At 49.1% G+C, this 15696-nt stretch overlaps 8 non-coding genes across 8 annotated transcripts; all 8 read left to right on the forward strand.

Moving 5' to 3' along the window:
* The first annotated feature begins 932 nt into the window (after positions 1-932).
* Positions 933-1052, forward strand: trnal-caa (transfer RNA leucine (anticodon CAA)). The gene is made up of 2 exons: positions 933-970; positions 1007-1052. It is a non-coding gene; the product is annotated as a tRNA-Leu (tRNA).
* A 1815-nt stretch (positions 1053-2867) lies between these two features.
* Positions 2868-2987, forward strand: trnal-caa (transfer RNA leucine (anticodon CAA)). Its single transcript has 2 exons — positions 2868-2905; positions 2942-2987. It is a non-coding gene; the product is annotated as a tRNA-Leu (tRNA).
* A 1817-nt stretch (positions 2988-4804) lies between these two features.
* Positions 4805-4924, forward strand: trnal-caa (transfer RNA leucine (anticodon CAA)). The gene is made up of 2 exons: positions 4805-4842; positions 4879-4924. It is a non-coding gene; the product is annotated as a tRNA-Leu (tRNA).
* A 1813-nt stretch (positions 4925-6737) lies between these two features.
* trnal-caa (transfer RNA leucine (anticodon CAA)) lies at positions 6738-6857 on the forward strand. The gene is made up of 2 exons: positions 6738-6775; positions 6812-6857. It is a non-coding gene; the product is annotated as a tRNA-Leu (tRNA).
* A 1813-nt stretch (positions 6858-8670) lies between these two features.
* trnal-caa (transfer RNA leucine (anticodon CAA)) lies at positions 8671-8790 on the forward strand. Its single transcript has 2 exons — positions 8671-8708; positions 8745-8790. It is a non-coding gene; the product is annotated as a tRNA-Leu (tRNA).
* Positions 8791-10609: 1819 nt separating this feature from the next.
* Positions 10610-10729, forward strand: trnal-caa (transfer RNA leucine (anticodon CAA)). Its single transcript has 2 exons — positions 10610-10647; positions 10684-10729. It is a non-coding gene; the product is annotated as a tRNA-Leu (tRNA).
* A 1819-nt stretch (positions 10730-12548) lies between these two features.
* trnal-caa (transfer RNA leucine (anticodon CAA)) lies at positions 12549-12668 on the forward strand. Its single transcript has 2 exons — positions 12549-12586; positions 12623-12668. It is a non-coding gene; the product is annotated as a tRNA-Leu (tRNA).
* A 1815-nt stretch (positions 12669-14483) lies between these two features.
* Positions 14484-14603, forward strand: trnal-caa (transfer RNA leucine (anticodon CAA)). The gene is made up of 2 exons: positions 14484-14521; positions 14558-14603. It is a non-coding gene; the product is annotated as a tRNA-Leu (tRNA).
* Positions 14604-15696: the final 1093 nt, after the last annotated feature.

The raw sequence follows: 15696 nt of genomic DNA on the forward strand, positions 1-15696 counted from the left end.
GTGTGTGAGCGCAAGAGAGGCAGCGTGTACGTGTGTGTGTTTGTGTGTGTGAGAGTGAGAGAATGTGTGTGAGTATGTGTCTGAGAGTGTGTGTTTGTGTCTGTCTGTGTGTGTGTGAGTGAGAGTATGTATGTGTATATGTGTGTTTGAGAGAGAGAGGGTGTGAGTGTGTATATGAGTGTGTGGGCATGTGTGTGTGTGAGAAACAGAGAGGGAGAATTTGTAGGTGTGTTTGAGAGAGACAGAGTGTGTATGTGTGTGAGAGAGACAGAGTGTGCGTGTGTGTGTGGAAGAGAGAGTGTGCATGTGTCTTTGTGTGTGAGAGAGTGAAAGAATGTGTGTGTGTGAGAGAGAGTGTGTTTGAGAGAGAGAGAATGTGTGTGCGAGAGAGAGAGAATGTGTGTGTGTATGTGCGTGTATGTGTGTGTGTGAGTGAGAGTGGGTGCGTGTGAGAGAGAGAGAATTTGTATGTGTATGTCTGCAAGAGTGTGTTTGCGTGTGTCTGAGAGAGAGAGAGGAAGAATTTGTTGGTGTGTGTGAGAAAGAGTGTGTGTGTGAGATAGTGTGTGTGTGAGAGAGTGCGTGTGTCTGTGTGTGTGTAAGAGGGAGAAGTGTGTGTGTGTGAGTGAGAGTGTGTGTGTGAGAGAGACAGAGAAAGGGAGAATTTGTGTGTATGAGAGGGAGAGAGTGTGTTTGTGTGTGCATGTGAGAGAGAGAGTGTGTGTGTGAGAGACAGATAGAGAGTGTGTGTGCGTGTGCATGTGAGAGAGAGTGTGTGTGTGCGAGAGTGAGACTGTGTATGAGGGATTGTTGCTGAGTGTGAATGCAAGGGAGCTGCAGAAATGCGGAATTGCATTTTGTGTCTGCACAAGAGCAAGGTGACTAATTGTACAGAGTGAGAAAGACATCTGGAAAGGCATCTGCAGCAGCTTGTCAGGATGGCCGAGTGGTCTAAGGCGCCAGACTCAAGGAGTGTTAGTCCTTGCTCTGCATCTGGGCTTGTGAATTCTGGTCCCTTTCTAGGGGCGTGGGTTCAAATCCCACTCCTGACATTCTTCCCTTTTCCCCAAACAAACCTTCCCACACCCACACACTGCCCCCACATTTCACAGCTTCTTGGAGAGGAGTCGCTCCCCCTTCACAAAGATGGAAGAGTCCAACCTGTCACTATCAAAGATAAGGCTGAGGCTTTTACAACAATCTTCAGCCGCAAGTGCCCACCGGATGATCTTACTCAGTCTCCCCCTGTGCTCCCCACCATCACAGACACCATTCTTCCAACAATTCCATTCACTCCGTGTCAGATCAAGAGACACTGGACACTGCAAAGGCTCTGTGCTCTGGCACTGCTCCTGAAGGCTGCTGCTTCACAACATGCCCTTCCTCCAGCCAAGTTCTACCAGGACAGTGACAACACTGGGATCGACCTGGCCATGTGGGAAATTATCCAGGTATGTCCTGGACATAAAAAGCAGGACAAATCCAACTCAGCCAATTCCTCTCCCATCCATCTGTTCCCAATCCTCGGTAAAGTGATGGAAGGGCTCACCAACAGTGCTATCAAGCAGCACCTGCTCAGTGACACCCAGTTTGGCTTCCCCCAGGGTCACTCAGCTCCTGACCTGATTGTGTTTGTGTGTGTGTGTGAGAGAGAGAGATTGTGTGTGTGTGTGTGTGTGTGAGAGATAAAGATTGTGTGTGTGCCTGTGAGTGTGTGTGTGTTTGTGTGTGTGTGTGAAGGAGAGAGCGTGTGTGTGTTAGCATGTGTTTGTGTGCGTGTGAGAGAGAGTGTGTGTGTGTGAGAGAGAGAGAGGTGTGTGTGTGTGAGATTGTGTGTGCCTGTGGGCGTGTGTGTGAGAGAGAGAGTGTGTGTTTGTGTGAAGGAGAGAGAGTGTGTATGTTAGCGTGTGTGTGTGTGAGAGAGAGCGCATGTGTGTGTGTGAGCGCAAGAGAAGCAGCGTGTACGTGTGTGTGTTTGTGTGTGTGAGAGTGAGAGAATGTGTGTGAGTATGTGTCTGAGAGTGTGTGTTTGTGTCTGTCTGTGTGTGTGTGAGTGAGAGTATGTATGTGTATATGTGTGTTTGAGAGAGAGAGGGTGTGAGTGTGTATATGAGTGTGTGGGCATGTGTGTGTGTGAGAAACAGAGAGGGAGAATTTGTAGGTGTGTTTGAGAGAGACAGAGTGTGTATGTGTGTGAGAGAGACAGAGTGTGCGTGTGTGTGTGTAAGAGAGAGTGTGCATGTGTCTTTGTGTGTGAGAGAGTGAAAGAATGTGTGTGTGTGAGAGAGAGTGTGTTTGAGAGAGAGAGAATGTGTGTGCGAGAGAGAGAGAATGTGTGTGTGTATGTGCGTGTATGTGTGTGTGTGAGTGAGAGTGGGTGCGTGTGAGAGAGAGAGAATTTGTATGTGTATGTCTGCAAGAGTGTGTTTGCGTGTGTCTGAGAGAGAGAGAGGAAGAATTTGTTGGTGTGTGTGAGAAAGAGTGTGTGTGTGAGATAGTGTGTGTGTGAGAGAGTGCGTGTGTCTGTGTGTGTGTAAGAGGGAGAAGTGTGTGTGTGTGAGTGAGAGTGTGTGTGTGAGAGAGACAGAGAAAGGGAGAATTTGTGTGTATGAGAGGGAGAGAGTGTGTTTGTGCGTGCATGTGAGAGAGAGAGTGTGTGTGTGAGAGACAGATAGAGAGTGTGTGTGCGTGTGCATGTGAGAGAGAGTGTGTGTGTGCGAGAGTGAGACTGTGTATGAGGGATTGTTGCTGAGTGTGAATGCAAGGGAGCTGCAGAAATGCGGAATTGCATTTTGTGTCTGCACAAGAGCAAGGTGACTAATTGTACAGAGTGAGAAAGACATCTGGAAAGGCATCTGCAGCAGCTTGTCCGGTTGGCCGAGTGGTCTAAGGCGCCAGACTCAAGGAGTGTTAGTCCTTGCTCTGCATCTGGGCTTGTGAATTCTGGTCCCTTTCTAGGGGCGTGGGTTCAAATCCCACTCCTGACATTCTTCCCTTTTCCCCAAACAAACCTTCCCACACCCACACACTGCCCCCACATTTCACAGCTTCTTGGAGAGGAGTCGCTCCCCCTTCACAAAGATGGAAGAGTCCAACCTGTCACTTTCAAAGATAAGGCTGAGGCTTTTACAACAATCTTCAGCCGCAAGTGCCCACCGGATGATCTTACTCAGTCTCCCCCTGTGCTCCCCACCATCACAGACACCATTCTTCCAACAATTCCATTCACTCCGTGTCAGATCAAGAGACACTGGACACTGCAAAGGCTCTGTGCTCTGGCACTGATCCTGAAGGCTGCTACTCCACAACATGCCCTTCCTCCAGCCAAGTTCTCCCAGGACAGTTACAACACTGGGATCGACCTGGCCATGTGGGAAATTATCCAGGTATGTCCTGGACATAAAAAGCAGGACAAATCCAACTCAGCCAATTCCTCTCCCATCCATCTGTTCCCAATCCTCGGTAAAGTGATGGAAGGGCTCACCAACAGGGCTATCAAGCAGCACCTGCTCAGTGACACCCAGGTTGGCTTCCCCCAGGGTCACTCAGCTCCTGACCTGATTGTGTTTGTGTGTGTGTGTGCGAGAGAGAGAGAGATTGTGTGTGTGTGTGTGTGTGAGAGATAAAGATTGTGTGTGTGCCTGTGAGTGTGTGTGTGTTTGTGTGTGTGTGTGAAGGAGGGAGCGTGTGTGTGTTAGCATGTGTTTGTGTGCGTGTGAGAGAGAGTGTGTGTGTGTGTGAGAGAGAGAGGTGTGTGTGTGTGAGATTGTGTGTGCCTGTGGGCGTGTGTGTGAGAGAGAGAGTGTGTGTTTGTGTGAAGGAGAGAGAGTGTGTATGTTAGCGTGTGTGTGTGTGAGAGAGAGTGCATGTGTGTGTGTGAGCGCAAGAGAGGCAGCGTGTACGTGTGTGTGTTTTTGTGTGTGAGAGTGAGAGAATGTGTGTGAGTATGTGTCTGAGAGTGTGTGTTTGTGTCTGTCTGTGTGTGTGTGAGAGAGAGTATGTATGTGTATATGTGTGTTTGAGAGAGAGAGGGTGTGAGTGTGTATATGAGTGTGTGGGCATGTGTGTGTGTGAGAAACAGAGAGGGAGAATTTGTAGGTGTGTTTGAGAGAGACAGAGTGTGTATGTGTGTGAGAGAGACAGAGTGTGCGTGTGTGTGTGTAAGAGAGAGTGTGCATGTGTCTTTGTGTGTGAGAGAGTGAAAGAATGTGTGTGTGTGAGAGAGAGTGTGTTTGAGAGAGAGAGAATGTGTGTGCGAGAGAGAGAGAATGTGTGTGTGTATGTGCGTGTATGTGTGTGTGTGAGTGAGAGTGGGTGCGTGTGAGAGAGAGAGAATTTGTATGTGTATGTCTGCAAGAGTGTGTTTGCGTGTGTCTGAGAGAGAGAGAGGAAGAATTTGTTGGTGTGTGTGAGAAAGAGTGTGTGTGTGAGATAGTGTGTGTGTGAGAGAGTGCGTGTGTCTGTGTGTGTGTAAGAGGGAGAAGTGTGTGTGTGTGAGTGAGAGTGTGTGTGTGAGAGAGACAGAGAAAGGGAGAATTTGTGTGTATGAGAGGGAGAGAGTGTGTTTGTGCGTGCATGTGAGAGAGAGAGTGTGTGTGTGAGAGACAGATAGAGAGTGTGTGTGCGTGTGCATGTGAGAGAGAGTGTGTGTGTGCGAGAGTGAGACTGTGTATGAGGGATTGTTGCTGAGTGTGAATGCAAGGGAGCTGCAGAAATGCGGAATTGCATTTTGTGTCTGCACAAGAGCAAGGTGACTAATTGTACAGAGTGAGAAAGACATCTGGAAAGGCATCTGCAGCAGCTTGTCAGGATGGCCGAGTGGTCTAAGGCGCCAGACTCAAGGAGTGTTAGTCCTTGCTCTGCATCTGGGCTTGTGAATTCTGGTCCCTTTCTAGGGGCGTGGGTTCAAATCCCACTCCTGACATTCTTCCCTTTTCCCCAAACAAACCTTCCCACACCCACACACTGCCCCCACATTTCACAGCTTCTTGGAGAGGAGTCGCTCCCCCTTCACAAAGATGGAAGAGTCCAACCTGTCACTATCAAAGATAAGGCTGAGGCTTTTACAACAATCTTCAGCCGCAAGTGCCCACCGGATGATCTTACTCAGTCTCCCCCTGTGCTCCCCACCATCACAGACACCATTCTTCCAACAATTCCATTCACTCCGTGTCAGATCAAGAGACACTGGACACTGCAAAGGCTCTGTGCTCTGGCACTGCTCCTGAAGGCTGCTGCTTCACAACATGCCCTTCCTCCAGCCAAGTTCTACCAGGACAGTGACAACACTGGGATCGACCTGGCCATGTGGGAAATTATCCAGGTATGTCCTGGACATAAAAAGCAGGACAAATCCAACTCAGCCAATTCCTCTCCCATCCATCTGTTCCCAATCCTCGGTAAAGTGATGGAAGGGCTCACCAACAGTGCTATCAAGCAGCACCTGCTCAGTGACACCCAGTTTGGCTTCCCCCAGGGTCACTCAGCTCCTGACCTGATTGTGTTTGTGTGTGTGTGTGAGAGAGAGAGATTGTGTGTGTGTGTGTGTGTGTGAGAGATAAAGATTGTGTGTGTGCCTGTGAGTGTGTGTGTGTTTGTGTGTGTGTGTGAAGGAGAGAGCGTGTGTGTGTTAGCATGTGTTTGTGTGCGTGTGAGAGAGAGTGTGTGTGTGTGTGAGAGAGAGAGGTGTGTGTGTGTGAGATTGTGTGTGCCTGTGGGCGTGTGTGTGAGAGAGAGAGTGTGTGTTTGTGTGAAGGAGAGAGAGTGTGTATGTTAGCGTGTGTGTGTGTGAGAGAGAGTGCATGTGTGTGTGTGAGCGCAAGAGAGGCAGCGTGTACGTGTGTGTGTTTGTGTGTGTGAGAGTGAGAGAATGTGTGTGAGTATGTGTCTGAGAGTGTGTGTTTGTGTCTGTCTGTGTGTGTGTGAGTGAGAGTATGTATGTGTATATGTGTGTTTGAGAGAGAGAGGGTGTGAGTGTGTATATGAGTGTGTGGGCATGTGTGTGTGTGAGAAACAGAGAGGGAGAATTTGTAGGTGTGTTTGAGAGAGACAGAGTGTGTATGTGTGTGAGAGAGACAGAGTGTGCGTGTGTGTGTGTAAGAGAGAGTGTGCATGTGTCTTTGTGTGTGAGAGAGTGAAAGAATGTGTGTGTGTGAGAGAGAGTGTGTTTGAGAGAGAGAATGTGTGTGCGAGAGAGAGAGAATGTGTGTGTGTATGTGCGTGTATGTGTGTGTGTGAGTGAGAGTGGGTGCGTGTGAGAGAGAGAGAATTTGTATGTGTATGTCTGCAAGAGTGTGTTTGCGTGTGTCTGAGAGAGAGAGAGGAAGAATTTGTTGGTGTGTGTGAGAAAGAGTGTGTGTGTGAGATAGTGTGTGTGTGAGAGAGTGCGTGTGTCTGTGTGTGTGTAAGAGGGAGAAGTGTGTGTGTGTGAGTGAGAGTGTGTGTGTGAGAGAGACAGAGAAAGGGAGAATTTGTGTGTATGAGAGGGAGAGAGTGTGTTTGTGCGTGCATGTGAGAGAGAGAGTGTGTGTGTGAGAGACAGATAGAGAGTGTGTGTGCGTGTGCATGTGAGAGAGAGTGTGTGTGTGCGAGAGTGAGACTGTGTATGAGGGATTGTTGCTGAGTGTGAATGCAAGGGAGCTGCAGAAATGCGGAATTGCATTTTGTGTCTGCACAAGAGCAAGGTGACTAATTGTACAGAGTGAGAAAGACATCTGGAAGGACATCTGCAGCAGCTTGTCAGGATGGCCGAGTGGTCTAAGGTGCCAGACTCAAGGAGTGTTAGTCCTTTCTCTGCATCTGGGCTTGTGAATTCTGGTCCCTTTCTAGGGGCGTGGGTTCAAATCCCACTCCTGACATTCTTCCCTTTTCCCCAAACAAACCTTCCCACACCCACACACTGCCCCCACATTTCACAGCTTCTTGGAGAGGAGTCGCTCCCCCTTCACAAAGATGGAAGAGTCCAACCTGTCACTTTCAAAGATAAGGCTGAGGCTTTTACAACAATCTTCAGCCGCAAGTGCCCACCGGATGATCTTACTCAGTCTCCCCCTGTGCTCCCCACCATCACAGACACCATTCTTCCAACAATTCCATTCACTCCGTGTCAGATCAAGAGACACTGGACACTGCAAAGGCTCTGTGCTCTGGCACTGCTCCTGAAGGCTGCTGCTTCACAACATGCCCTTCCTCCAGCCAAGTTCTACCAGGACAGTGACAACACTGGGATCGACCTGGCCATGTGGGAAATTATCCAGGTATGTCCTGGACATAAAAAGCAGGACAAATCCAACTCAGCCAATTCCTCTCCCATCCATCTGTTCCCAATCCTCGGTAAAGTGATGGAAGGGCTCACCAACAGTGCTATCAAGCAGCACCTGCTCAGTGACACCCAGTTTGGCTTCCCCCAGGGTCACTCAGCTCCTGACCTGATTGTGTTTGTGTGTGTGTGTGAGAGAGAGAGATTGTGTGTGTGTGTGTGTGTGTGAGAGATAAAGATTGTGTGTGTGCCTGTGAGTGTGTGTGTGTTTGTGTGTGTGTGTGAAGGAGAGAGCGTGTGTGTGTTAGCATGTGTTTGTGTGCGTGTGAGAGAGAGTGTGTGTGTGTGTGAGAGAGAGAGGTGTGTGTGTGTGAGATTGTGTGTGCCTGTGGGCGTGTGTGTGAGAGAGAGAGTGTGTGTTTGTGTGAAGGAGAGAGAGTGTGTATGTTAGCGTGTGTGTGTGTGAGAGAGAGTGCATGTGTGTGTGTGAGCGCAAGAGAGGCAGCGTGTACGTGTGTGTGTTTGTGTGTGTGAGAGTGAGAGAATGTGTGTGAGTATGTGTCTGAGAGTGTGTGTTTGTGTCTGTCTGTGTGTGTGTGAGTGAGAGTATGTATGTGTATATGTGTGTTTGAGAGAGAGAGGGTGTGAGTGTGTATATGAGTGTGTGGGCATGTGTGTGTGTGAGAAACAGAGAGGGAGAATTTGTAGGTGTGTTTGAGAGAGACAGAGTGTGTATGTGTGTGAGAGAGACAGAGTGTGCGTGTGTGTGTGTAAGAGAGAGTGTGCATGTGTCTTTGTGTGTGAGAGAGTGAAAGAATGTGTGTGTGTGAGAGAGAGTGTGTTTGAGAGAGAGAATGTGTGTGCGAGAGAGAGAGAATGTGTGTGTGTATGTGCGTGTATGTGTGTGTGTGAGTGAGAGTGGGTGCGTGTGAGAGAGAGAGAATTTGTATGTGTATGTCTGCAAGAGTGTGTTTGCGTGTGTCTGAGAGAGAGAGAGGAAGAATTTGTTGGTGTGTGTGAGAAAGAGTGTGTGTGTGAGATAGTGTGTGTGTGAGAGAGTGCGTGTGTCTGTGTGTGTGTAAGAGGGAGAAGTGTGTGTGTGTGAGTGAGAGTGTGTGTGTGAGAGAGACAGAGAAAGGGAGAATTTGTGTGTATGAGAGGGAGAGAGTGTGTTTGTGCGTGCATGTGAGAGAGAGAGTGTGTGTGTGAGAGACAGATAGAGAGTGTGTGTGCGTGTGCATGTGAGAGAGAGTGTGTGTGTGCGAGAGTGAGACTGTGTATGAGGGATTGTTGCTGAGTGTGAATGCAAGGGAGCTGCAGAAATGCGGAATTGCATTTTGTGTCTGCACAAGAGCAAGGTGACTAATTGTACAGAGTGAGAAAGACATCTGGAAGGACATCTGCAGCAGCTTGTCAGGATGGCCGAGTGGTCTAAGGTGCCAGACTCAAGGAGTGTTAGTCCTTTCTCTGCATCTGGGCTTGTGAATTCTGGTCCCTTTCTAGGGGCGTGGGTTCAAATCCCACTCCTGACATTCTTCCCTTTTCCCCAAACAAACCTTCCCACACCCACACACTGCCCCCACATTTCACAGCTTCTTGGAGAGGAGTCGCTCCCCCTTCACAAAGATGGAAGAGTCCAACCTGTCACTTTCAAAGATAAGGCTGAGGCTTTTACAACAATCTTCAGCCGCAAGTGCCCACCGGATGATCTTACTCAGTCTCCCCCTGTGCTCCCCACCATCACAGACACCATTCTTCCAACAATTCCATTCACTCCGTGTCAGATCAAGAGACACTGGACACTGCAAAGGCTCTGTGCTCTGGCACTGATCCTGAAGGCTGCTACTCCACAACATGCCCTTCCTCCAGCCAGGTTCTCCCAGGACAGTTACAACACTGGGATCGACCTGGCCATGTGGGAAATTATCCAGGTATGTCCTGGACATAAAAAGCAGGACAAATCCAACTCAGCCAATTCCTCTCCCATCCATCTGTTCCCAATCCTCGGTAAAGTGATGGAAGGGCTCACCATCAGGGCTATCAAGCAGCACCTGCTCAGTGACACCCAGGTTGGCTTCCCCCAGGGTCACTCAGCTCCTGACCTGATTGTGTTTGTGTGTGTGTGTGTGAGAGAGAGAGAGATTGTGTGTGTGTGTGTGTGTGTGAGAGATAAAGATTGTGTGTGTGCCTGTGAGTGTGTGTGTGTTTGTGTGTGTGTGTGAAGGAGAGAGCGTGTGTGTGTTAGCATGTGTTTGTGTGCGTGTGAGAGAGAGTGTGTGTGTGTGTGAGAGAGAGAGGTGTGTGTGTGTGAGATTGTGTGTGCCTGTGGGCGTGTGTGTGAGAGAGAGAGTGTGTGTTTGTGTGAAGGAGAGAGAGTGTGTATGTTAGCGTGTGTGTGTGTGAGAGAGAGTGCATGTGTGTGTGTGAGTGCAAGAGAGGTAGCGTGTACGTGTGTGTGTTTTTGTGTGTGAGAGTGAGAGAATGTGTGTGAGTATGTGTCTGAGAGTGTGTGTTTGTGTCTGTCTGTGTGTGTGTGAGTGAGAGTATGTATGTGTATATGTGTGTTTGAGAGAGAGAGGGTGTGAGTGTGTATATGAGTGTGTGGGCATGTGTGTGTGTGAGAAACAGAGAGGGAGAATTTGTAGGTGTGTTTGAGAGAGACAGAGTGTGTATGTGTGTGAGAGAGACAGAGTGTGCGTGTGTGTGTGTAAGAGAGAGTGTGCATGTGTCTTTGTGTGTGAGAGAGTGAAAGAATGTGTGTGTGTGAGAGAGAGTGTGTTTGAGAGAGAGAGAATGTGTGTGCGAGAGAGAGAGAATGTGTGTGTGTATGTGCGTGTATGTGTGTGTGTGAGTGAGAGTGGGTGCGTGTGAGAGAGAGAGAATTTGTATGTGTATGTCTGCAAGAGTGTGTTTGCGTGTGTCTGAGAGAGAGAGAGGAAGAATTTGTTGGTGTGTGTGAGAAAGAGTGTGTGTGTGAGATAGTGTGTGTGTGAGAGAGTGCGTGTGTCTGTGTGTGTGTAAGAGGGAGAAGTGTGTGTGTGTGAGTGAGAGTGTGTGTGTGAGAGAGACAGAGAAAGGGAGAATTTGTGTGTATGAGAGGGAGAGAGTGTGTTTGTGCGTGCATGTGAGAGAGAGAGTGTGTGTGTGAGAGACAGATAGAGAGTGTGTGTGCGTGTGCATGTGAGAGAGAGTGTGTGTGTGCGAGAGTGAGACTGTGTATGAGGGATTGTTGCTGAGTGTGAATGCAAGGGAGCTGCAGAAATGCGGAATTGCATTTTGTGTCTGCACAAGAGCAAGGTGACTAATTGTACAGAGTGAGAAAGACATCTGGAAGGACATCTGCAGCAGCTTGTCAGGATGGCCGAGTGGTCTAAGGCGCCAGACTCAAGGAGTGTTAGTCCTTTCTCTGCATCTGGGCTTGTGAATTCTGGTCCCTTTCTAGGGGCGTGGGTTCAAATCCCACTCCTGACATTCTTCCCTTTTCCCCAAACAAACCTTCCCACACCCACACACTGCCCCCACATTTCACAGCTTCTTGGAGAGGAGTCGCTCCCCCTTCACAAAGATGGAAGAGTCCAACCTGTCACTATCAAAGATAAGGCTGAGGCTTTTACAACAATCTTCAGCCGCAAGTGCCCACCGGATGATCTTACTCAGTCTCCCCCTGTGCTCCCCACCATCACAGACACCATTCTTCCAACAATTCCATTCACTCCGTGTCAGATCAAGAGACACTGGACACTGCAAAGGCTCTGTGCTCTGGCACTGATCCTGAAGGCTGCTACTCCACAACATGCCCTTCCTCCAGCCAAGTTCTCCCAGGACAGTTACAACACTGGGATCGACCTGGCCATGTGGGAAATTATCCAGGTATGTCCTGGACATAAAAAGCAGGACAAATCCAACTCAGCCAATTCCTCTCCCATCCATCTGTTCCCAATCCTCGGTAAAGTGATGGAAGGGCTCACCAACAGGGCTATCAAGCAGCACCTGCTCAGTGACACCCAGGTTGGCTTCCCCCAGGGTCACTCAGCTCCTGACCTGATTGTGTTTGTGTGTGTGTGTGTGAGAGAGAGAGAGATTGTGTGTGTGTGTGTGTGTGTGAGAGATAAAGATTGTGTGTGTGCCTGTGAGTGTGTGTGTGTTTGTGTGTGTGTGTGAAGGAGAGAGCGTGTGTGTGTTAGCATGTGTTTGTGTGCGTGTGAGAGAGAGTGTGTGTGTGTGTGAGAGAGAGAGGTGTGTGTGTGTGAGATTGTGTGTGCCTGTGGGCGTGTGTGTGAGAGAGAGAGTGTGTGTTTGTGTGAAGGAGAGAGAGTGTGTATGTTAGCGTGTGTGTGTGTGAGAGAGAGTGCATGTGTGTGTGTGAGTGCAAGAGAGGTAGCGTGTACGTGTGTGTGTTTTTGTGTGTGAGAGTGAGAGAATGTGTGTGAGTATGTGTCTGAGAGTGTGTGTTTGTGTCTGTCTGTGTGTGTGTGTGAGAGAGTATGTATGTGTATATGTGTTTTTGAGAGAGAGAGGGTGTGAGTGTGTATATGAGTGTGTGGGCATGTGTGTGTGTGAGAAACAGAGAGGGAGAATTTGTAGGTGTGTTTGAGAGAGACAGAGTGTGTATGTGTGTGAGAGAGACAGAGTGTGCATGTGTGTGTGTAAGAGAGAGTGTGCATGTGTGTTTGTGTGTGAGAGAGTGAAAGAATGTGTGTGTGTGAGAGAGAGTGTGTTTGAGAGAGAGAGAATGTGTGTGCGAGAGAGAGAGAATGTGTGTGTGTATGTGCGTGTATGTGTGTGTGTGAGTGAGAGTGGGTGCGTGTGAGAGAGAGAGAATTTGTATGTGTATGTCTGCAAGAGTGTGTTTGCGTGTGTCTGAGAGAGAGAGAGGAAGAATTTGTTGGTGTGTGTGAGAAAGAGTGTGTGTGTGAGATAGTGTGTGTGTGAGAGAGTGCGTGTGTCTGTGTGTGTGTAAGAGGGAGAAGTGTGTGTGTGTGAGTGAGAGTGTGTGTGTGAGAGAGACAGAGAAAGGGAGAATTTGTGTGTATGAGAGGGAGAGAGTGTGTTTGTGTGTGCATGTGAGAGAGAGAGTGTGTGTGTGAGAGACAGATAGAGAGTGTGTGTGCGTGTGCATGTGAGAGAGAGTGTGTGTGTGCGAGAGTGAGACTGTGTATGAGGGATTGTTGCTGAGTGTGAATGCAAGGGAGCTGCAGAAATGCGGAATTGCATTTTGTGTCTGCACAAGAGCAAGGTGACTAATTGTACAGAGTGAGAAAGACATCTGGAAAGGCATCTGCAGCAGCTTGTCAGGATGGCAGAGTGGTCTAAGGCGCCAGACTCAAGGTGTGTTAGTCCTTGCTCTGCATCTGGGCTTGTGAATTCTGGTCCCTTTCTAGGGGCGTGGGTTCAAATCCCACTCCTGACATTCTTCCCTTTTCCCCAAACAAACCTTCCCACACCCACACACTGCCCCCACATTTCACAGCTTCTTGGAGAGGAGTCGCTCCCCCTTCACAAAGATGGAAGAGTCCAACCTGTCACTATCAAAGATAAGGCTGAGGCTTTTACAACAATCTTCAGCCGCAAGTGCCCACCGGATGATCTTACTCAGTCTCCCCCTGTGCTCCCCACCATCACAGACACCATTCTTCCAACAATTCCATTCACTCCGTGTCAGATCAAGAGACACTGGACACTGCAAAGGCTCTGTGCTCTGGCACTGCTCCTGAAGGCTGCTGCTCCACAACATGCCCTTCCTCCAGCCAAGTTCTACCAGGACAGTGACAACACTGGGATCGACCTGGCCATGTGGGAAATTATCCAGGTATGTCCTGGACATAAAAAGCAGGACAAATCCAACTCAGCCAATTCCTCTCCCATCCATCTGTTCCCAATCCTCGGTAAAGTGATGGAAGGGCTCACCAACAGTGCTATCAAGCAGCACCTGCTCAGTGACACCCAGTTTGGCTTCCCCCAGGGTCACTCAGCTCCTGACCTGATTGTGTTTGTGTGTGTGTGTGAGAGAGAGAGATTGTGTGTGTGTGTGTGTGTGTGTGAGAGATAAAGATTGTGTGTGTGCCTGTGAGTGTGTGTGTGTTTGTGTGTGTGTGTGAAGGAGAGAGCGTGTGTGTGTTAGCATGTGTTTGTGTGCGTGTGAGAGAGAGTGTGTGTGTGTGTGAGAGAGAGAGGTGTGTGTGTGTGAGATTGTGTGTGCCTGTGGGCGTGTGTGTGAGAGAGAGAGTGTGTGTTTGTGTGAAGGAGAGAGAGTGTGTATGTTAGCGTGTGTGTGTGTGAGAGAGAGCGCATGTGTGTGTGTGAGCGCAAGAGAGGCAGCGTGTACGTGTGTGTGTTTGTGTGTGTGAGAGTGAGAGAATGTGTGTGAGTATGTGTCTGAGAGTGTGTGTTTGTGTCTGTCTGTGTGTGTGTGAGTGAGAGTATGTATGTGTATATGTGTGTTTGAGAGAGAGAGGGTGTGAGTGTGTATATGAGTGTGTGGGCATGTGTGTGTGTGAGAAACAGAGAGGGAGAATTTGTAGGTGTGTTTGAGAGAGACAGAGTGTGTATGTGTGTGAGAGAGACAGAGTGTGCGTGTGTGTGTGTAAGAGAGAGTGTGCATGTGTCTTTGTGTGTGAGAGAGTGAAAGAATGTGTGTGTGTGAGAGAGAGTGTGTTTGAGAGAGAGAGAATGTGTGTGCGAGAGAGAGAATGTGTGTGTGTATGTGCGTGTATGTGTGTGTGTGAGTGAGAGTGGGTGCGTGTGAGAGAGAGAGAATTTGTATGTGTATGTCTGCAAGAGTGTGTTTGCGTGTGTCTGAGAGAGAGAGAGGAAGAATTTGTTGGTGTGTGTGAGAAAGAGTGTGTGTGTGAGATAGTGTGTGTGTGAGATAGTGCGTGTGTCTGTGTGTGTGTAAGAGGGAGAAGTGTGTGTGTGTGAGTGAGAGTGTGTGTGTGAGAGAGACAGAGAAAGGGAGAATTTGTGTGTATGAGAGGGAGAGAGTGTGTTTGTGCGTGCATGTGAGAGAGAGAGTGTGTGTGTGAGAGACAGATAGAGAGTGTGTGTGCGTGTGCATGTGAGAGAGAGTGTGTGTGTGCGAGAGTGAGACTGTGTATGAGGGATTGTTGCTGAGTGTGAATGCAAGGGAGCTGCAGAAATGCGGAATTGCATTTTGTGTCTGCACAAGAGCAAGGTGACTAATTGTACAGAGTGAGAAAGACATCTGGAAAGGCACCTGCAGCAGCTTGTCAGGATGGCCGAGTGGTCTAAGGCGCCAGACTCAAGGAGTGTTAGTCCTTGCTCTGCATCTGGGCTTGTGAATTCTGGTCCCTTTCTAGGGGCGTGGGTTCAAATCCCACTCCTGACATTCTTCCCTTTTCCCCAAACAAACCTTCCCACACCCACACACTGCCCCCACATTTCACAGCTTCTTGGAGAGGAGTCGCTCCCCCTTCACAAAGATGGAAGAGTCCAACCTGTCACTATCAAAGATAAGGCTGAGGCTTTTACAACAATCTTCAGCCGCAAGTGCCCACCGGATGATCTTACTCAGTCTCCCCCTGTGCTCCCCACCATCACAGACACCATTCTTCCAACAATTCCATTCACTCCGTGTCAGATCAAGAGACACTGGACACTGCAAAGGCTCTGTGCTCTGGCACTGCTCCTGAAGGCTGCTGCTTCACAACATGCCCTTCCTCCAGCCAAGTTCTACCAGGACAGTGACAACACTGGGATCGACCTGGCCATGTGGGAAATTATCCAGGTATGTCCTGGACATAAAAAGCAGGACAAATCCAACTCAGCCAATTCCTCTCCCATCCATCTGTTCCCAATCCTCGGTAAAGTGATGGAAGGGCTCACCAACAGTGCTATCAAGCAGCACCTGCTCAGTGACACCCAGTTTGGCTTCCCCCAGGGTCACTCAGCTCCTGACCTGATTGTGTTTGTGTGTGTGTGTGAGAGAGAGAGATTGTGTGTGTGTGTGTGTGTGTGAGAGATAAAGATTGTGTGTGTGCCTGTGAGTGTGTGTGTGTTTGTGTGTGTGTGTGAAGGAGAGAGCGTGTGTGTGTTAGCATGTGTTTGTGTGCGTGTGAGAGAGAGTGTGTGTGTGTGTGAGAGAGAGAGGTGTGTGTGTGTGAGATTGTGTGTGCCTGTGGGCGTGTGTGTGAGAGAGAGAGTGTGTGTTTGTGTGAAGGAGAGAGAGTGTGTATGTTAGCGTGTGTGTGTGTGAGAGAGAGTGCATGTGTGTGTGTGAGCGCAAGAGAGGCAGCGTGTACGTGTGTGTGTTTGTGTGTGTGAGAGTGAGAGAATGTGTGTGAGTATGTGTCTGAGAGTGTGTGTTTGTGTCTGTCTGTGTGTGTGTGAGTGAGAGTATGTATGTGTATATGTGTGTTTGAGAGAGAGAGGGTGTGAGTGTGTATATGAGTGTGTGGGCATGTGTGTGTGTGAGAAACAGA

Source organism: Chiloscyllium punctatum, chromosome 17 (genome assembly GCF_047496795.1).
Source record: "Chiloscyllium punctatum isolate Juve2018m chromosome 17, sChiPun1.3, whole genome shotgun sequence".
Taxonomy (NCBI): domain Eukaryota; kingdom Metazoa; phylum Chordata; class Chondrichthyes; order Orectolobiformes; family Hemiscylliidae; genus Chiloscyllium; species Chiloscyllium punctatum.